The sequence below is a fragment of the Orbicella faveolata genome, unplaced genomic scaffold (genome assembly GCF_042242905.1).
Source record: "Orbicella faveolata isolate gen_17 unplaced genomic scaffold, um_ofav_v1 contig_25, whole genome shotgun sequence".
In the NCBI taxonomy this organism is placed as follows: Eukaryota; Metazoa; Cnidaria; class Anthozoa; order Scleractinia; family Merulinidae; genus Orbicella; species Orbicella faveolata.
In genome coordinates, this window is record NW_028301553.1 from 9,293,019 (window position 1) to 9,315,000 (window position 21,982).

The 21,982-nt window shown below is 37.4% G+C and overlaps 2 long non-coding RNA genes across 5 annotated transcripts in view; both read left to right on the top strand.

Moving 5' to 3' along the window:
- Positions 1-124: 124 nt before the first annotated feature.
- On the top strand, positions 125-2,202 carry LOC149108846 (uncharacterized). The gene is made up of 3 exons (XR_016208855.1): positions 125-305; positions 486-508; positions 1,542-2,202. It is a non-coding gene; the product is annotated as an uncharacterized LOC149108846 (long non-coding RNA).
- A 5,866-nt stretch (positions 2,203-8,068) lies between these two features.
- LOC149108847 (uncharacterized) overlaps positions 8,069-21,982 on the top strand; it is a 23,737-nt gene continuing 9,823 nt past the window's right edge. The window contains exons 1-5 of one of the 4 annotated variants that reach the window (XR_016208410.1): positions 8,082-8,134; positions 11,714-11,802; positions 13,508-13,597; positions 19,380-19,530; positions 20,000-20,022. This is a non-coding gene — a long non-coding RNA (uncharacterized LOC149108847). Of the gene's footprint in view, positions 8,135-11,713; positions 11,803-13,507; positions 13,598-19,379; positions 19,531-19,999; positions 20,023-21,982 lie in introns of all 4 variants that reach the window. The other 3 variants (XR_016208412.1, XR_016208411.1, XR_016208413.1) reach the window with 3 other exon arrangements.

Consider the following 21,982-nt stretch of genomic DNA (forward strand, 5'->3'; position numbering starts at 1 on the left):
TGTGCATTACGGCGTTAATACAGACCCATAGTATGGACCTGCTGTGCTTTGATCTCACCTAAAGACTAGTGAAAAGGAAAAAATTAATTCGCAATGTTGTTATGTTTTTGAATCATAACCACTAGTTTCTTTATTGCTAAAATGTGCATTGCAGATATTTACAAGCAAGTATGGATGCTCGAATTGTCGCCGTCTTTCTTTTCCTTTGTTTGTCAACTGGTTACAGCCTGAAAAATGATGATGTCGATAATGACATTTTGGATATGCAGCAAGAAACGGACAATTTGAAGGAGGTGCCTCAAATGGTAAGCTGTCGATGCCACTGATGCTGTTGTTTTGAGACACTGCCAGGATTTAATTTAAGCTAACTTCTTAAAATCGTTCTATAAATTGTCTATTTTGTTTTTTAACTTTCAGCTTCTCTAATCCCCTTTGTTTTATTTATTTCATTATTATCACTTTTGTTTGGTTTACCATTTATGCAGAGGGAGGATCAGTTGGAGAATCGGTAAGCAATCTGGTCAAGAAAGCGATAAAAAATACACTCTACTACTGAAAAGGATTGTTTCAAAGAAAGTAGCAACTTGTGTTGATTGAAGTAAATTTGTTAAAAAAGTGAAGATGAACCGAGTCTGCCCTCGGGTAGAACTAGTCAGGGTTCCGAAGCATGATATAAGTATTGTTAATTCTACTGGGTGATGTGCTACTACTATCAGCTCAATCAAGCTGCATTTAACTTATTTTCGCCAGGCCGGAGGAGGAGAGATGCTATAAAAATGAGAGAGAGGCTATGAAAATAAAGCTTTTTGACCTTGCGGCAAAAAGCCCAACCTAAAAAGGCTCAAACTGGGGCTTTTCCATCCAGAATCCAACGCACTCACCAATAGGCAATTGTGTCCAAAGCGTTCTGCTTTAAGCTAGCGGGTCTGCTAATTTATAACTCCGTGATGAAACTTAACTGAACGTAAGGAACAAATTCATTTAATAGTAACTGGCGCTAAATCAATGGACAATCCGACGACACTGGTCTGAAAATACGAATTTTCTTTTATTAATTCTAAAAGACTCTTTTGGTGAAGTATTTTCAGAAATATACTTTAAAAGTTCCAGCGAGTTTACATTTCTGCGAAGTATAGGAAAGTTCGAAATACCGCTCAATCAACCAAGATGACCGATGGAATTCATGCAAATTGTACATTTTCGACAGGCCAGTACAGAAAGAAGGAAACTTGCCTTGATTTCGCATTCACATAATTTGTAATTTACGCTTTGGTCATTCCTCTGAGCAAGGAATCATCTTGAAGTAAATAGGTCTTGTTTTCTTCTTGGCCGTTTGAAAAAGACACTTATCACAATTTAATTTCCATGTCAAATTTCAACCGATTTTTATAGAGGGTCATAATTGTTCTAGCATACAAATATTTCGACAAATGATAAGAGGTTCTGAAGAAAGAGCTATGTCGTCGGATTCTCCATATTTAGTGGCATTGGCTCTTAGCTTCCTTGAACCACTTTGCTTTTATATCTTTTTAACTGCTCAGGGACCCGAACTTGACTTCAAGCGTGACGTCAACGTTTTCCACCTCCTGGACCATGTTCTCCAGGTATGAATCGAAAAACTAACTTGCATTTTGCCCTTAATTTTTAATTCATATCAAGCTAAGCCACTCTGACCAGTTTTACTGTTTTGAACTGTTTTTTTTTTTTGTTTTACTTTCAAAAATGCATCAACAAAGGAAAGGAGTTGAATTAAAAAGCTGGCGCTATAAAATTGGGATACTAGAAATTGAACAAAATTTTCTTCAATTTTGTGGGATGAAAATAAAACAAACGTCGGTAAGGAAAGTGAAAACTAAAAACTTTTATCTAAAGTTAGAATCACGCCAACAGCGACAACGTGGACTGTCTCGAGCACGTTTTTTTTATTTTTTATTTTTTATTTATCACATCTTAGCAGCATGTTGTAATTTCTGTCTTTTCTCCTCAGCTCATCAACCGCTGTCTAGTAACTCTAGACAAGACGACGATGTGTCAGCTGGAAAAAGATCGTTGTGCGTTTATTTATCAACAACGACCAATGGTGAAGGGTTTCTGTTCAAACGAGGTTGAAATGTTCTGAGATTGTTTCGCAAGGGTAATTGTGGGACAGTTTATACATGTAAAACTGTTAATCAGCATTAGAATAAAGTGGAATAAGGGATGCCTGCTCTGTTGGCTTATTGTGTATTAAAACCATTTTTTCGTCCCAAGAACGGTTCATCCGAAAGTCTCTCGGAGGAAAGAATTAGTCCTTCTCTCCATTACTAGTCCAAATCTTTATCATTACCTGGTGCCTGTGGAGAAAAGGTCAAACGGAGGATTTTTGAGTCTTACAATTCCTCTTTCGCAAATAAAGATCGAGTAAAACGGTTTCGATCAACTGATGCGAACAATTTTGATAACGCCCTTGTTTGAAACCAGTTGTCCTTATCGAGGTGTGAATTTTGATCAGTCTTTACTGATGGCGAAGAGTAAATGCCTGTTTAATACTTTTCGTAACTGTTTATTCATCCGTGCTGAGATTTTAATATATCAACTGTTTCCAATCCGAAATTGCCATAGCAACGGCATATTGACATATAGGTCAAACCAGATTTGTTTTTTACTTTTATTGGACAGAATTCTTCTTCTGACATAAGGGATTTATCAGGGGGTAATAGAAGTCGCTCAATTAATAGTAGATAAAAATTGGATTCATAATTGTTTTCTGTACCACGCAAGTGACAAAACGACCATTACAGTTTTCTCATTTTACAACGAGGTTAAACTTGTCATCTTTTATTTTTGTTAACACCTGTTTTCTTTTTCATAATGGCCGTTGTGAGCTAACAAATGCAAAACATTTTTTTTGTTTCCTATCTGGACTGATTTCCTATCTAATGAAAATAATGCCAAAATTCTTGAAATCATTTCACTTACTGATGATTCCACAATATAGCGGCAACACGTGACCTTCCGCGATGCACCGACGTTACAAACTCGCAAACGGGCAGCTCATGATAATCTGCTTTGAGTAGAAGCGTATCTTGTTTTTGTCACTTGCAGACGCGCGTTAAGCGATGGGTACTATTTTTGAATAATGCAGGATGTATTTCAAAAAATAGAAGCCGAAATACTTGATTATGACATAATAGTGGACAGGAGAGGATCAAGGTACCTTGATCTCCTCTTGTAGTGGAAAGATAAATCCCTTTATTGCATCCATTTTGAAATCGCTGGTGACTCTTGCAATCTGATTGGCTCTCAGCAGTGCAATTTATTCTCGAATCGCACTATTTTTAATTTTGTGTTCTAAATCGCATCTTTTTCCCAGCTAATGAGAATGGAACACCAAAAACCCAACCAATCATATTTCAAGGCTTGAAATCAAATTAAAGGAAAGCCAGAGCAATTTATTCACGAATCACACTATTATGTGCCCTAAATTGCATCTCTTTCTGTTTTGCATACAAAATGAGATGTACAGTGTAAATGTGTTTCTGGTTCTGCTTTCAACAAACCAGCTACTGGATCAATCGATCAAATATTGGTACTGACCAAGGTAATTGAAATGGATAATAAAGTAGCAATTGAACTTCATGTCGTGCAATTTTGGTCTGAAACCATATTTGCAGTATTTGTACATGCAATTTCGATTTTGAAATCACGTGTGTTATTTCAGACTAATTTGCACTCCACTCAGTTTAATTACCATTATTAATTGATAGTTAAACACGTCCTATGATAAAGCGCGCGCACTGGTCCTACCTAATTCTTACAGAGCCACCATGGTAAAATCCTTGTATAAGAATAACTGAGATACTACGCGCGCTCTGATTGGTCAAAACCTGTCGTTTGTTGTACGCCGTAAACACATGGTTCCCAATACGCAGCAATTCAGTCGCCAGAGGTAAAGAACTCAGAACAGTAGCGAGAACAAAAAAAAAAGGGTTTCGGCTTTCACTGGGTGACAGGAATAACCGATGCAACAGAAACATAAACATAGAAGTCTTTATGGAAAAACGGGGCCAGAATCTGGTTGCAATAAAATGCCTGTTCTTTATTCCATGGCAAAAACTTTACGCCGATTTCGTTTACCGGTTTGACTTCAAAAGAACGATTTAAGCACTGGCAGTGTTTTTCACGGACACAGTTATGACTTTATTTTGGCTAGACTGATCAACTTGGGTTGTTAAAAAAAGCAGGGAAAAGATTTCTTTCGAGTGAACATTAATTTTATCAATAGTTGTTTAAACCCAGTGCATGCATGCATGACTCGATAAGCTTAAATGAGTTGGGTTTCCAAAAACTTCCAAGCAATAGTTTCCAGATTGCAGAATACAGGGAAATATGGACTTCGTAGCCTTCAACATAAGTGAACAAATTCTGAATAAATTTCAGGAGCAGCGTTTCTAAAACTAACCATCCTCTTGGGAATTTGTTGAGAATATGCAACTTGATCACAAACTAGAATGACTTTTCTTTTCTTAGAAAAACGCTCTCCATAGCAGTAGAACACTTTTTCTATGTTTACCGGCGCCGTAAACGTACTGGGGGTATTTTGAGAGAACACTCGAACATCTTGTTAATCACTTCACCCAAAGGCTCTGGATTTTCAAGCTTTTAAAGTCTCGTTTTCTCCCAACTTCCCAAGTGGGTTTATTGTGCTGGTAAACCAATAGAAAGAGTGGTCTATTGCTTAAAAATTTAATATACGCAAGACCGTCCGTAAATATCCTGACATGTGTATTTTCATTTTATATATTAGTTGCGACGTTTCCGTCGAGTTTAGCGTCAAGTTCCCTTTGTTAAAGTTTCGGCAATGTAAACAACGTTTCAAACAATCCAAACAATACTCCAGGCTTCAAAATTCTATCAAACTATGATGTTTACTAAATTTTGAGTCGGTCTACGTCTTAACTGAATGTTTTGAATTCATTTGCGTACACTTTCATCAATCCGAAAACGCGAATTTTCCATTGACAGTTTTAAAAAAGAAGATGAGGTGTTCTCGCTCCACTGCTATCGCGGTGGCGTGGTTTTAACCAGCCAACAGGTCCTTTGTTTTTCTTCCCCGTGCATTGTGAGATATTTGTAGTCAATGACAAATATAATATGTTTTACGTGACCCCTTGAAAGTTGTCCCTACGTTATGAAGTATTGCAAATGTCTGTGCGCATTCCACATACTTTGAGCAGTACTTATATCGAGTTATGGATAGTTTGGAGAGCACTCAAGAAGCTATAGTTGCTTCCGGCTGAGCCTCGAGCAACTTTTACACTTCTCTCCTTCCCGCGTGCATCCATAACTCGATATACGCCGCTAGGCTTGAAGCAATTCGTTAATTTATACGCGCGGACATTTTGCTCAGTGCTCGCTTTTTCAAATACTATGTAAACCGCGAAATATCCCCGCGAATTATACTTGGTTGTCTGCCGTTGTTTAAATCCCATTTAAATGTCAATAGACCTTTTTTGCTTTGGCGGTTTGTTTTCCCATTACGGACCACATGATATTCTCTAGAGTATTGTTCTTTTATCCATCTAAAAATTAATTATTCATATGCACACGACTATTTCAAAATTTGAAAGGAAGAATTCTCAAGAGTATCACTACATGGTCCGATTCCTGCGCGCGCTCGCGCGCGTTGCTAGGAGGTGAAATTTCACCTCCGGTTACTTACGTCAGCCTGAGCGCGGATTCCGAAAATAAAAACAACACAATAACTTGCCAATTCGCTCACATTTAAGATGTTTTTCTTTGTGTTTCACAAAATGCAAAGTAAAAAAAAGTACAAGCAAAGACAAAATAAGAGAAAGACAGAAAAACAAGAGCAATAGAAAGAGAAAAACTAACTCCATGTGGCTTTGTTTGATCTTACCGAAGTGCGCTGATAGTGTAAATTGCGCACGCGCTGATAGGGTAACTTCCAATATATATCGGGCGCACTTCCGGTTTCTTTAAATGCTAAAGGAAACGCGGTTTTACATTAAATCCAGCCTTTTTCGACCGATTCAATAAAAGCCAACTTTGGGAACATAGCTATGCATTCCTTTTTCGAAGTCATGCTGAAAATTACGAATTTTCAATATTTTGAAATTCTCTAAAAATCTGACCTTTTAGAAATGAAACAAAGTCTATGTATAGCGTAATGAGGATTTAAATTAAAATATTAAATCAATGAAAAAAATTCCAATAAATAAATTTGCCTGGGAGCCTTTGCATTTTTTCGTTATTAGTCACATGACCGTGGGCGTGGCCTGACGACGTCATCACTAGTGTTACTGATTATGAAAAAGTTAAAACACATGAAATAGCTCTGAACTAATTAAAAATGATGAGGTTATATAAGATTAGATTTTCCTAAGCAACGGCTCGAAAAGATCAGTTAATGGGCCCTTAAAGATGATATTTGTAGAGTGAACTCGAATATGCAAATTGTTAAATTCATGTTGCATATTTGCTACTCAGCATCGATCGTTAACAGCCTTAAGTAAACCGGATTTGGACCAGTTTGTTGGCTTTTCTCTAAGGTGATAAGATACACAGTCGTGCTGGTCAAATGGAGATTGCGTATAGTCCAAGGCAGCAGGAAATCCCTGAGCGATTTAAGATCCGCCAGTTTGCTGTATTCGGCGACTAACTAAATAAATGAATCTAGACATATATTTGGCTAAAAATGTTTCGTGACCACTGGTTGACGACAAAGTGCATCAGGGAAGAATGCAAATAAAACTGAGATCTTTAATTTAGGAAAAATTAGTTTTTAAACTCGGAAAGGTGCTCGTCTTTCCATCAAGTAGAATTCCTTTTCAAACTTCTAAAGCATATGAAATATAAAAGCCAATCAAAATGGTTAAGTTCCAAGGTAAAATTTAGCAAAATCACACCTACCCCACTGCATGCAGGAGGTTCTTGCTTTCTCATAATTATTGTATGATGATACATTTTGAGCTTTATTTAAGAAATAGAAAACATGTTCCGTATTTTTATCGAGTTTTAGTATAAATCTTCTAGTGTTCTATCGCGAATGCCGTTCTCTGATTGGGGATGCTACTCATTATCTATTCTGTTGTTGATAGTGAGTAGCCCAGTAGTGTGCGCTTGATAAGAAACGAGCGGGCGCTCTTTTTTTTTTTTAACATTCTATAATTCCTTACATAATTGTATTAATTTACAGGGCAAATTAAATAGAATAAAGAAGATACAAGCGGCCGCTTTTTTGCGTTTCCAAATTGTCTGTCAAGAGGATTTAGATGAGGTTTTGAACGACATGTAGATTTATACTAAAACACTTAGATTAGTCGCTCTCTCGGGCTGCGCCCTCTTCGACTACCGCGCGATAGGAACCGAAAACTCCTACTTTAATTGCTGCACAGAAAAACAAGTGGAGTGATGGGAGAATGAGAAATGTTGTGGGAACACGAGCAGAAAGATGACCGTTTCCACGACGTTTTCGAGTTCTCCCATACGTTCACGAATGTTTCTACAACATGAAAGAAACACTGGAAATATGTTTTCTGTTTCTTTTGGAAAACGCCGCCACAAAAAAAAATATATATATTATCAAAACGAAAATTCTCTTTCGCCATCGTTAGGCTAACTTCTCGTTCTAGTTCGGTGTCTATCAAGGTAGAAATATAGCTTTTAGGGTGTTTCATATATCTTAACACATGAATCCCTATATGTTTTAATTACTTAGAGACAAAAGGGACGAAAGAAATACAATTATAATCGGCTCATAAGGAGGATCGCTCGCTAACACTCATAAGAATCTTTGCTCTATTGGGAAGGAAATGTTACGTCAATAAATAGGACCCTTCTTCGAGGTTTAATGCAATTGATAACACAGCTCTTTAATTTCTAAGTCTGGTATTTTAGATCGCGATTGTCAGCTTTAAAATAATAATGGCTGCAAAGGGATTCGTCTTTTTTTAACATGCTGATCATTTCACTCCAGAAATTTGACACTTAGTAACTGCCTGTGTGTTACGTGCAGAAATAACCATACCTGTAACACTGAATATGCATGTCCCCGCCTCGACTTAGAACACTTCGGAAACCTTAACTAAAAACCACACCTCCGGCATCAAAAGAACTCCTACGAGAAAGAACGGTAAGTTACAGTGTCAATTTTGGTAATTATGTCTTTTCAGAAAAGCGGTTGAACATGGGGTGTTATATTACAAATGGCAACAGCTTGACCATTGAAATGCCATGAGGGGTTGCATTTTGTTTAGCATTTGACAGATATACGATAGGAGCTTAAAGGAGCCCAGTCACGGTATTTTGAGTTATTATGGCCACATACAAAATTACCTTTAAATGGTAGGAAACCTGAAAATAACAGTTTAATAAGATAGAAAAACACCAAAGAGATAATGATAAACCATAATGGAACAAGGATGGCTAAGGATGGAGAAGATTGACACGGATTACAAACGACGAATTTGAAAAATCGAGGCTAAATTTTTCAATATGCGCAAACCGCAGACCGATAAAAACAATTACCGACCAGTCAGCGTTATCTCTGCAATCTCTAAACTATTTGAGAAAGTGCTGTTCGACCAGATGTACGCCTCCTTTGCACCAATTTTCTCGCCCAACATGTCGGGTTTTCTTAAGGGACACTCCTGCGCTACAGCGTTGATCAAATTAACAGATGATTGGAGACGCGCACTTGATGAAAAAAAAGAAGTGGGTGTAGTTGCTATCGATCTCTCCAAGGCCTTCGACTACATTTGCCACAATCTGCTGCTAGCAAAGTTAAAAGCGTATGGCTTGCAAGAACCAGCCCTACAACTTTTAAGATCATTTTTGCATGACCGTAAACAAAGGGTAATATGCAATAATACGTGTTCTAGCTGGTCACTTTTACAGTGCGGCGTCCCGCAGGGAAGTCTCCTTAGCCCCTTACTGTTTAACATCTTTATGAACGACATGAACGAATCTGTTTCCGTCTCTTCCCTCCGCCTCTACGCGGACGATACAACCGAATATATGGCGGACGAAAGTCCTCTTGTGCGTAAACACGTCTTAAATCAAGACATGGAAAAACTATCTATCTGGCTTAACTACAACTATCTTCAAGCCAACGGGGACAAGACACAAGCAATGATTCTTGGGAATTCAACATACAATTACGATTTGGAGTTTGATGGCACCTTAATCGATATCAAAGAACATTTAAAGATCCTTGGAGTATGTCTGGACAATAAGTTATCTTTCAAAGAACATATAAATGTAATGCTGAAAAGAGTATACGCTAAGATTGCCGCACTTCGTCGCCTCAAGCGCTTAGTACCCATAGATACTTTATTACTTTTATACAGGAGCTTTATAATACCGCATTTTGAGTATTGTAATTCTTTACTGATTGGCATAGGTAAAACGCTCAACAAAAAAGTGGAAGACGCTAACTACTACGGTCTACGAACAGTAATGAACACGGGGAAAACTTCTAATTATGAGTCATTACTCAAACTGCTGGGCATGAGAACGCTAGAACATAGACGTATTGAACAATCTCTGATAATATTTTTTAAGTGTTTTAAAGAAAATGGCCCACGTTATATCACCAACTTATTCAAGCCCCGGGTCACGCCATACAATCTTAGAAGCAGCGGGCTAAACGTAGAACAACGCCCTTACAATAGTAGATTCTTCCACGGCTCGTATTCTTATATCATCTCTAGAATTTGGAATCAGTTACCGCCGGCAGCAAAAAATGCAGCAAACGTTCCAGCTTTTATCAATCATCTTAATACAATAAACTTTGGTGGCTGCCAATGCAGTTCTTGTCTTAAATGATTCCTTTACATGTTGTATTTTTATCGTTTTTTAATATTGTATTTTCAACGCATATTTTTTAAGATATTCATAGTATGATAATTTTGTATTTTTTAATATATAGTTTTTAAATCTTTTTTTTAACATGTATGTCAAACACTTTTATCATGAGCCCCTGGCTCGGGAGACTTGGGCAACCACTCCCCGCGTTCTTGACGTAAAATAAATTACCTTACCTTACCTTACCTTACCGTGACGTAGCTCCATTAAGTCCGTGTGACCATTGCGAAAGTTTGTTCGTGATTCTTTTTGCAGGTTCCGTCTTACAAACTTGTGCTGTTTTAACTGGTTCCAAATTCTGCTGATAGGTCGTTCTAATCTTTAGGGCAAATTTCAGAAATCAAAAGAGCCGCTGTGGCAAGCGCTTTGGTCAGCAAGACCAGGGTGAGCGAATGTCACTTTATTAGAAATTGTGCCCGAATATATCCAGTTTTTATCACAATCAAAATTACGCTTCTTTAATATTTAATGTCGAGATAGTTTTGACAAAGACAAACAATCTAAACGCTTTTAGAGTATCGCGAGGTTCGTAGGTGAGATATAAATTCATCTTTTTAATCTACCTTACCCTCGGCATCGCCGTCATAGTTACTTAAACTCCCAATTGTCTTGGTACAAATTTCGGGGGTAAATATTTTCATAGGTGAATATCTTCATAGGAGAATATCAAGGACTACAAATAACAGACTGAAGAAATTGGAAACACAAAGGCAATTGATCGTCGGTATTCATCTGTGTGGCCGAATAGTTTTAATAATAGGTCGATTGTTATTCAATTTATACATCGAGTGAACAAGAAAAATAAATAAAACAAATTGATTCGGTCATGGACTGAGTTATCGCCTAAAATGATTCTATCCTGTCTGAAGAAAAACAAATTTCGGTCACTCGATCTGACATAGTTTGTCATGGCTGACGAATCCCATTAGGACTACGTGGACGATCTTGCTCCTGTGGGAATGGTAGTCATTTTTGAACTTCCCCATGCGTTCAATACCTGGGACTTGGAGTGATGTCTCTGGAATAAATAAATATTGCATTCAGTGGCCATCCGCCTAGCTTGTTTACTTGACTAGATGGCGGAGTAGCTTAGTAACCAAGCTGAGAAATGTCATCGTCGTAAGCCGAGCCTATCGACCAACCAGAATTTCGAATTCTTTATTCATGTTTGGAAATTATACTAAGTTGCAATGTTTGTGCCGTATCAAAACAAATTCCCCTGCCGATGTGTCAGACAAGCACAGAAAATAAACACTAATTCAATTAGTTTGGGCCCAAATGGTTTTTTTCAGGCAATTTCACACCAACTGTACTCGACAATATGCCCCTGCTTTCTAAAATATACAAAACTAAGGGAGGTCGAAGTTGTCAGTTGATTTTCTCTTTCCAAGTCTGAAGTTGTTATTGATTATTGCTTTTTAATTAACCATGCGAATTCTCAGCCACGCGGGAAAACACGACCTTTACTGTTGACGCAGATTTGATTTAGCTCAGTCGAACCTAACCTTACGGACATATTCATAACTTAGGGACACTTCTCTGTTGCAGACAGTTCAAGCTGTCCCAGAAAAATTAGAATTCATGCAGGCACAGCTTTGTGCCCCTCTTATCCGTACAAAAACGGGCTACTGTTAGTATTAGAAATATATATAAAGAAAAAGAAAAAAGAAAAAGAGAAAAGAAAGAAATAATGGCCTCGAAGCACACACAGTTTCAGTATAAAAAGCTTTTGAGCTGCGCTGGCTGGACTCCAAACTACTTTCTTTCTAAGTAACTGTCTGGTTGTTATGTGAAATAAAGAATGCAACACGTATTGAATGTACAATGAATTATTTCCCCCAATAAGCTGCACGTCACCTGTACAGAAACCTCATTTTTGCCTGAGTCACAACCCAGCCGCAGTACGCACCAAGCCAACTATTTGGAGAAAGAACGGTAAGTTTTACATCACGCACGTAAATGATTTCTCAGTTACCTGCTCCAAGGAAAAGAGTGTGTAACAGACGAGTGTAAATCGCCTTTTCGATAGCCTATCGCATGCATATGATCAGGTTATCATATTTGCGAACTTGTAACGCCGAGTTCGTATTAATTTGGCATGGTGCACAAAAAAATTATTTTCCTTAAGCGAGAAGATCATGATCGGTCAGAACTATACTCATACTGGGCAAATGGTGGAGCAAATTTCTCTGCAATTTTCGCCAACACTCTTTTTTCCAATTTTCGCTAACTTTCCTTTTTAATTTCCAAATTTCCGTAAACACATAAAAACGTCCATGGAGGAAAGAATTATTAATATACCCTGTGAAATATCGCTGTATCCCAATAGTCGATGAGTTAGTCAGTGCAAATCGTACTTTGTTGCGTATTGTATTTAAGGTCGGCTGTTTGAGAGAATACCCATATTTGTTTCCCTTTTTTTTTTCTTTTTAACAAGTTGTGGGTATTGAGAATAGCAGCTGGAAAAAGGAAACAACAGTAATTTGATGGTGCAGAGGTGTTACGAACTGACAATGATATTAGCGAAAACTCTTTATATCGGCAAGAATGCAAGACGAAAAAAAAAATACAATAAAGCAACACTAACCATTATCACAGCCACAACTGACAGGAACTAGGGTAAATATTCCCACAGCAAAACATTTTAATATGGACTTTTGATTGTTTCTTGGCCGTGCTTTTGAGATCACTGTTTATTTATGATACTTAAACAATTATACTCTTCGATGTCTCTCCAAACTCGGTGGCATATTATTCGCCTCAATTTCAGACAGTAATTGCAAACAAAACTGAGATCTTTAATTTAAGAAAAATCAGTTTTTAAACTCGGAAAGCTGCTCGTCTTTCCATCAAGTAGAATTCCTTTTTAAACTTTTAAAGCATAGGAAATATAAAAGCCAATCAAAGTGGTTAAGTTCCAAGATAAAATTTAGCAAAATCACACCTAGCCCACTGCGTGCAGGAGGTTCTTGCTTTCTCATAATTATTGTATGATGATACATTTTGAGCTTTATTTAAGAAATAGAAAACAACTTCCGTATTTTTATCGAGTTTTAGTATAAATCTTCTAGTGTTCTATCACGAATGTCGTTCTCTGATTGGGGATGCTACTCATTATCGATTCTGTTGTTGATAGTGAGTAGGGAGGTCGAAGTTGTTAGTTGATTTTCTCTTTCCAAGTCTGAAGTTGCTATTGATTATTGCTTTTTAATTAACCATGCGAATTCTCAGCCACGCGGGAAAACACGACCTTTACTGTTTACGTGGATTTGATTCAGCTCAGTCGAACCTAACCTTACGGACATATTCATAACTTAGGGGCATTTCTCTGTTGCAGACAGTTCAAGCTGTCCCAGAAAAATTAGAATTCATGCAGGCACAGCTTTGTGCCCCTCTTATCCGTACAAAAACGGGCTACTGTTAGTATTAGAAATATATATATATAAAAAAAAAGGAAAAAAGAAAAAGAGAAAAGAAAGAAATAATGGCCTCGAAGCACACACAGTTTCAGTATAAAAAGCTTTTAAGCTGCGCTGGCTGGACTCCAAACTACATTCTTTCTAAGCAACTGTCTGGTTGTTATGTGAACGAAAGAATGCAGCATGCATTGAGTATACAATGAATTATTTCTCCCCATAAGCTGCACGTCACCTGTACAGAAACCTCATTTATTACCTGAGTCACACCCCAGCCGCAGTACGCACCAAGCCAGCTATTTGGAGAAAGAACGGTCAGTCTTACATCACGCACGTAAATGATTTCTCAGTTACCTGCTACAAGGAAAAGGGTGATCATCGCAGGATGATCATCGCAGGCTTGCTTAAATTGGAAACTTTACTGCGATGATCATCCTTCACTTTCATCTACAACCGCAGTTTATATATGAATTATTTCATATAAACTTCACACCATTTCACTCCTCAAGGGAAGATATGAACTCAATAATTGACCTCGCTCCCAATGTGTGGCTTCATAGCTCAGTTGGTAGAGCATCGCACCGGTATCGCGGAGATCACGGGTTCGAATCCCGTTGAAGCCCTGATTTTTTTCAGGCTTCTTCTTTCCGATTGCTTAAATTGGAAAATTAGCTGCGACGATCATCCTTCACTTTCATCTACAACCGCAGTTCATATATGAATTATTTCATATAAACTTCACATTAGGCAATTTCTGTCTCGAGTTTGTATTAGTTTGGCATGGTGCACAAAAAATTATTTTCCTTATGTGAGAAGATCATGATCGGTCAAAACTATACTCATTAAATCATAGGCTGGAGCAAATTTCTCTGCAATTTTCGCCAACACTCTTTTTTTCAAATTTTCGTAAACTTTCCGTTTTAATTTCCAAATTTCCCTAAACACATAAAAACGTCCATGGAGGAAAGAATCATTAATATATCCTGCAAAATATCGCTGTATCCCAATAGTCGATAAGTTATTCAGTACAAATCGTATTTTAAGAGCAAATTTCCACAAAAATCAAACAAAATCAAATTTCTCCGGCAAGGCTAGAAAATTCAAATTCACTCGTCTTTTGCATATAGCTAGCCCCTAGCAAGAGCGCAAACAGGCTGTAGTTTTTTTCCTTGAAATAGCTTTGCCTTTCTGAGAAAACGACATTTTCGATTTAACCTTCAGACTCAATTTCATGCAATTTAGCGAGTCCCAACTAGGCTGAAAATCGGCTGAAAATTGACCATTTTCATTCAATTCGTATTTCGCAAGCATTGAGCGCAGAAAAGTTGATACAAACAGCTTATTGCAGAACTATTCATTGTCTAAAAAAGGACAATTTCAAGAATATTGGATTAATCTAATTATTTGACGGTAAACAAAACCAGAGTGTTCTCCAAAATTGAGTTTGTCAGTCGGTGAAAAGAATTGTCATTTTGACCATGTGCCATGTCTCGGAATTCCACAAGATTTTAAATTGTAACTATACTAGGATAGGTCTTTCAATATATGTAAAGTTTACTTTGGGCAAATGATTAGGCACTCGTCAAAAAATTATTCAAAGTCGTTCGCAAAAAAACAAAATCACGCCAGCAGCTACCGAGTGCGTGACCAGAAGTATCATCAGCATATCGGCATTTAATACTTCAGTTCGAAACGTCAGCATTACCAAGCAGTATAAATGACATATACATAAAAATAACATGTTCACCTACTTCGGTTTGTAGTACCCTGAATCTTTCAAACTGATTCTTTCCTTGCATTTCTTGTCAGTACTCATATCCGACTTTCAAGAAAATCAATTACTGTCTCAGGTCACATGTATGTATTGCATAAAACGAACAACAGTTTTTAAAGACATGTTTCGGCATGCTTATGCCATCTTCAGTTTAATAGAGTGACTAATGATACGTGACACAAGTTATATACTACAAAATATGAATAAATTATTTACAATATGCATTACAAAACAGTGGAAACGGAAATTACAGAGTTAAAAAGGTGTTGAAGTGATGTAACTGTTTGTTAAGGTCAGGTTTGTTCTTACTAATATAAAAGGCTTCTTTAAGTTTAAGATCAATAGAGCTATTCGCTGAGTCTAAGATGCGAAAACAAGAAGGTGTGTACATGCCCCTGCATGAAGAAAATTGAGAAAGATGTTTAAAAATATGCGAGTTTTTATCGCTTACTGTATGTTCTTTAATCCTGGTAGAAAAATGGCGACTGGTTTCACCAATATAACAGGAATTACATCCCGCACAAGTAAATTGATAAACTACCATGGATTTTAGAGCATCAGGAGTACGATCTTTAAAACTGAACATATTCTTGATTTTGAAAGAAGTAAAAACTAATTTGATATTAAGATCCGTTTCACAAAAACGTTTAAGTAATTGCTGTAGTTTGAGTTCCGTTATTCTAGAGTACTAGCCGATAAAAGGAAGCTTAAAATAGCGTATATTGTTTTCATCATTAACGTTGCGGCTTTTTTGATAGGAAGGCTTGTTAAGATACCGCTTGAAGGTTTTTTCAATGATGTGTGAAGGAAACGAGTTACGTTTTAGAGTGTCCGAAAGCTTGATCAAATCGTTTTCAAAACCGGAAGAAGTGTTGTTGATTTTATAAGTTCGGTCAATGAGAGTACGGACAAGGCCAATTTTATAGCGAAACGGAGTGAAACTAAAAAAATTTGTTAAGAGACCAGTGTAGGTTTTTTTTATGAAAAACTGAAAAAACGCAGTCATGCGAAGAGTTGTCTTTCTTTGAATTCATCAATTCTCAACATCCCAACATCAAATTTACTTTCGAGAAACAGAACGACGGTAAACTTTCCTTTTTGGATGTTCTGATTGACAACTCTTCGCATGACTGCGTTTTTTCAGTTTTTCATAAAAAAACCTACACTGGTCTCTTAACAAATTTTTTTAGTTTCACTCCGTTTCGCTATAAAATTGGCCTTGTCCGTACTCTCATTGACCGAACTTATAAAATCAACAACACTTCTTCCGGTTTTGAAAACGATTTGATCAAGCTTTCGGACACTCTAAAACGTAACTCGTTTCCTTCACACATCATTGAAAAAACCTTCAAGCGGTATCTTAACAAGCCTTCCTATCAAAAAAGCCGCAACGTTAATGATGAAAACAATATACGCTATTTTAAGCTTCCTTTTATCGGCCAGTACTCTAGAATAACGGAACTCAAACTACGGCAATTACTTAAACGTTTTTGTGAAACGGATCTTAATATCAAATTAGTTTTTACTTCTTTCAAAATCAAGAATATGTTCAGTTTTAAAGATCGTACTCCTGATGCTCTAAAATCCATGGTAGTTTATCAATTTACTTGTGCGGGATGTAATTCCTGTTATATTGGTGAAACCAGTCGCCATTTTTCTACCAGGATTAAAGAACATACAGTAAGCGATAAAAACTCGCATATTTTTAAACATCTTTCTCAATTTTCTTCATGCAGGGGCATGTACACACCTTCTTGTTTTCGCATCTTAGACTCAGCGAATAGCTCTATTGATCTTAAACTTAAAGAAGCCTTTTATATTAGTAAGAACAAACCTGACCTTAACAAACAGTTACATCACTTCAACACCTTTTTAACTCTGTAATTTCCGTTTCCACTGTTTTGTAATGCATATTGTAAATAATTTATTCATATTTTGTAGTATATAACTTGTGTCACGTATCATTAGTCACTCTATTAAACTGAAGATGGCATAAGCATGCCGAAACATGTCTTTAAAAACTGTTGTTCGTTTTATGCAATATTTATCATTATTGCTAGTATTACGACCTTATGGTCACATGTATGTATTATTGGATGCATCATTCTATCTGTGTTATTTGTGTCGTTTGATTAAGCCAGTAGTAACTGCTAAAGCTTTCTTCCACGTGTGACTTTCGGGTTTCCATTTTGAAGACATTTGGAAGGCCTCCATTTTGACTGAAGATGTTTATCCGAGTCCGGTGCGTTACAACATATTTTACATGGGGGTGAGGGTCGGGATTTCAGAGCTTTAAACAGAGTTACTTTTCTTTGTTTGAATTTTAAGCCACAAAGACCTTGTTCGTGAGTAGCATTTTATCGCTTTACCTAAGAAGGAGGCCCTGAATTAGAACTAAGCTTTTTCTTTCGAAAATAATCCCCAATCTACCCCTACCCGGTGTTCAAAGACTTTTGCTGGACAATATGCAAATAAGAGACGCGGAGCGATCGAAGATGGCGGCTTATTTGTTATTGCTAAGTACTGGGCATTTCTGCCTGAAAGCAGGTTGAATGATTGTGCCGAACAACAAAACGGAAAGCGTAGGAACATTTACATAGGAACTTGGTAATACTGAGCGATTTGGGGGATTCAAATTCACCAGACGAATGCGTACAGGTTATGCAAAGCTAATGGAACACAGTTAAATGGCAGGATGGCAACGTTGTTTGATAGTCAAAACATGATAACCCAGCAAAGGTAGACATATTTATATTGTTTTATGTTTAAGTCGTGCTGATATTCCTGTGATATTTCGAATTGAAGCGATTTAATGTCAAAAACAATGGCTGCACTTTTGGTCACGCATTCGACTGCTGGCGTTATTTTAATTTTTTTGTGTGTGATTCGAATAATTTTTTGACGAGTGCCTAATCATTTGCCCAAAGTAAACTTTACATATAATGAAAGACCTATCCTAGTATAGTTAGAATCTAAAATCTTTTGGAATTCCGACACATGGCACATGGTCAAAATGACAATTCTTTTCACCGACTAACGAACTCATCGTTGGAGAACACTTTGGTTTTGCTTACCGCCAAATAGTTGGATTAATCCAATATTCTTAAAACTGGACTTTTTGGAACAAGGAATAGTTCTTCATTAATTTGGTTGTATTAGAACTTTTTTGCGCTCAATAGTTGCAAAATGCGAATCGAATGAAAATGGTCGATTTTCAGCCCAGTTAGCACTCGTTAGATTGATGTCTGGACGTGAAATCGATAATGTCCTTTTTCTCGGAAATACCACGATATTTGAAGAAAAAAAATACATAGCGTTTTTACTTTTACTAAGGCCTACTTATATGCAACAGTAGGGCAAATTCGATTTTCCAATCCTTAACGAACTATTTTTGATTTTTGTGTACATTTGCTCTTAAATTTTGTGTTGCGTGCCGTATTTAAGGTCGGCTGTTTGAAAGAATACCCATATTTCTTTCCCTTTTTTTCGTTTTTAACAAGTTGTGGGTATTGAGAATAGCAGCTGGAAAAAGGAAACGACAGTAATTTGATTGTGCAGAGGTGTTACTAACTGACAATGATATCAACGAAAACTCTTTATATCGGCAAGAATGCAAGACGAAAAAAAAAAAAAAAAAAAAAATACAATAAAGCAACACTAACCATTATCACAGCCACAACTGACAGGAACTAGGGTAAATAGGCCCACAGCAAAACATTTTAATATGGACTTTTGATTGTTTCTTGGCCGTGCTTTTGAGATCACTGTTTGTTGTTGATACTTAAACAATTATATTCTTCGATATCTCTCCAAACTCGGTGGCATATTATTCGCCTCAATTTCAGACAGTAATTATTAGTTTTTCACGGGAAGGTTCGTCAAGCCCAATTTTTGCTGTACCAACCACGCATAGAACAGAGACCTTTAGCAATGACGACGACGACGATGACGACGACGACGCCAAGGATGATAACTTGTAAAAAACGGATTTTACGTTGGGATACCGCAACCGCGTAGACCTCTTCAGTACGCCTATCAATCTAAAAACTTGCTCTCTTTAAATATGCAATGACAACGAATGATTCCAAAAGAAGATATGAAAAATTAGCCATTTCGCGCAGAACCATTGCAGAATCATTGCTCTGCTTGTGATACTTTTTGTTCGGTGACGTTCTCGTTGGTTTCGCCAGCATGGTTTGCTTAAGCTCTCTTTTGATCAGGCCATCGCTTAAAAGTTGTTTGCAACTTTGTTACACTTAAGAATCATAATCACTAGTTTGTTTGTTTGTTTATTTGTGTCTCTTCTAAAATGTGAATTGCAGATATTTACAAGCAAGTATGGATGCTCGAATTGTCACCGTTTTTCTTTTTCTTTGCTTGTCAACTGGTTACAGCCTCAAAAATGATGATGTCGATGATGACATCTTGGACATGCTGCAGGAAACGGACAATTTGAAGGTGGCGCCCGAAATGGTAAGCTGCGACGGCTCTCTTATGTTCGGTTCCTGTTTTGCTTTTTCGGCAATTTTCCATCCCGGCCATGCACAAAATAAGGTCATTTGCAATTTTGATTTTTGTGAACTCTAAAATAATTATGTTGACGTAATATTTCCAAAACCTAAAGTTAATGTATTCATTTAGAGTCAAAGTGGTTTAATGGGTAAAGTTTAAGGGAAAACTATTTCCCGACTTAAAATGCAGTGGATCGCTTTTACAAAGACTGCCACTTAAACCAATCCTCTTCTTCTTCTTCTTCTTCTTCTTCTTCTTCCTCGTCTTCTTCTTCTTCTTCTTCCTCTTGTTCTTGTTCTTGTTCTTCTTCCTCTTCTTGTTCTTCTTGTTCTTGTTCTTTTTCTTCTTCTTCTGCCTCGTCTTCATCTTCTTCTTCTTCTTCTTCTTCCTCTGACCTCGTTAATTTTTTCTTTGTTAACTCCTCATGCAGGAGGAAGATCATTTGGTGGAACGGTAGGTAATGTTTCATTGATTCAAATTAATTTTTAATTTGCTTAATTAAGGTAATCCCCCTGAAATAAAACTGCCCATAGATTCTTGTTCAAACTTTGTCCAGTAAATGTTTATCATATGGGAACTTTAATTATAAAGTAAAAAAAGGGGGGGGGGTGCCCATGCTCGTTAATGACCGGTGAGGCATTAAAAATGTCCCATTTTAGCATTATTTAATGCTTATTACAAGAACGCATTCCAAGTTATTGTAAACTCTTTGTGAGCCCAGACTCATGAAAACACGCCTCAAACTACAGTCAATACTTGTGTCGGACACAAATAAACTTTTTAAGTTTGATTTTGACAGACAGCTGAATCCTTGTTAAAATATTGGAACCAAATTGCTTGCCACGGCTATCAAACTGCAAAATAGAAAACGCTACTGTGCAGCTGCTATTTTCCTTATTTATTCAATTTTCAACAATAGAAATCAGATCAGTCTTTTCTCACGCAAAGCTAATGATTAGTTGATTAAAATGACTGGAAAAAAATTGGGGGTGCCCGAGCTCGTTAGTGAGCTATAGCCATTTTTCAACTGATAGAACTCAATATCAAGGCAAATCCACCATGTTTTCAATTTGCGCGTGCACGAGCGCGCGCGAATGACGCCACAAATTATGCGCAGTAACGATGCGCAATGCAAATGTGAGGAATCACCTTAAGGTGGCCTACTCCAGTTTTTTGGAGACTCAGTAGCGCGCGCTATGATTGCCTGCCAGACGCCAGTATTAATCGCGCGTGCAAAAATGACGCAAGTAACCCCCAGAACAAACGAAAACCACTTCAGCACTTGAAAGGCGTTAAATCACTTCGGTATACGTAACAATAGTTTCAAAGTCCCTTCAAACATGTGTTTAGGCTTAGGGCCAAAAAAATATGTCAAAAAAGCTCGATAAACACCGGTAAAAGAGCTCTAACCTTGCTTTGTCTAGCGAGAGATGGCTTTACATGGGCGCGCGCTTAAATAAAGGACATGCCCAATTCAATTCTCGTCCAAGGTTGTAAAAGCCAGGCTTTGATCGAGGATTGCTCGAAAACTTACTGTACAACCCACGATGAAACTTTTACAGTTGATTTGTAGGGGTGAATCACATTTAGAGCCAAGATTTTGAAAAATCTGTAAGACCGATTTTGAGCTATTCTTGATTCCACATTTTCTCAGTTTGCGAAAAATCTGTCCTACAGATTTTTGTTTTACTTTGCATGAATGTTACATCAGAGAAAATTATTTATTCCTGAAATTTTGAGGTTGGGTCATCCTGATAGATTTTGAGAAAAACGTGATTTAACCTGCTAGTGCCCAGTCTCTCCTTAGGTACTCGGTCGTTCATTTTGATCATTTGTTGACGTTTAATTTTTCAAATTTCCCATAGAATGGTAAAAGAATTAAGAAAACAGTAAATAGAGAAAGAAAAATCATCTTGGAACATTTTTCAAAAGAGTTAGGAGTTGGGCTGTTATAATCTATCAAAACTGTAGTAAGGCACCACTTCCGGGTTAGGAAAGGTGCTATATCACCAAAAGGAATGGCTGTAAGCTATAGCGGGTTCTTAATTTATAATTTCGCGCAGACATTTCACCGTTACACTTTTAGTTAGGAACTTTGACATTTTTTCAGTTTGGCTTCATGGCCGTCTGAATCGTTATCATCGTCACACTCTTTCCCGAATGAAATGTCTTTGTCGACCCCTACTAACGTGGTCGATGGGTATGAACAGGAGCCATAATCGGGGACGGACACCGTAAGTCTTGGGATCCGCGCGCACCTATGATATGGGACAATTTTCTATTTTTAGGACAAATTGCGCCATCCTGACGTCATATATCCGCGCGGATTCACACACATGTCGGGGGCTCTCGCGCGGATGTTGTCACGTTGCGTGATCAAATGGTGAGACTTGCGAGATTCCCTTGCAGATTT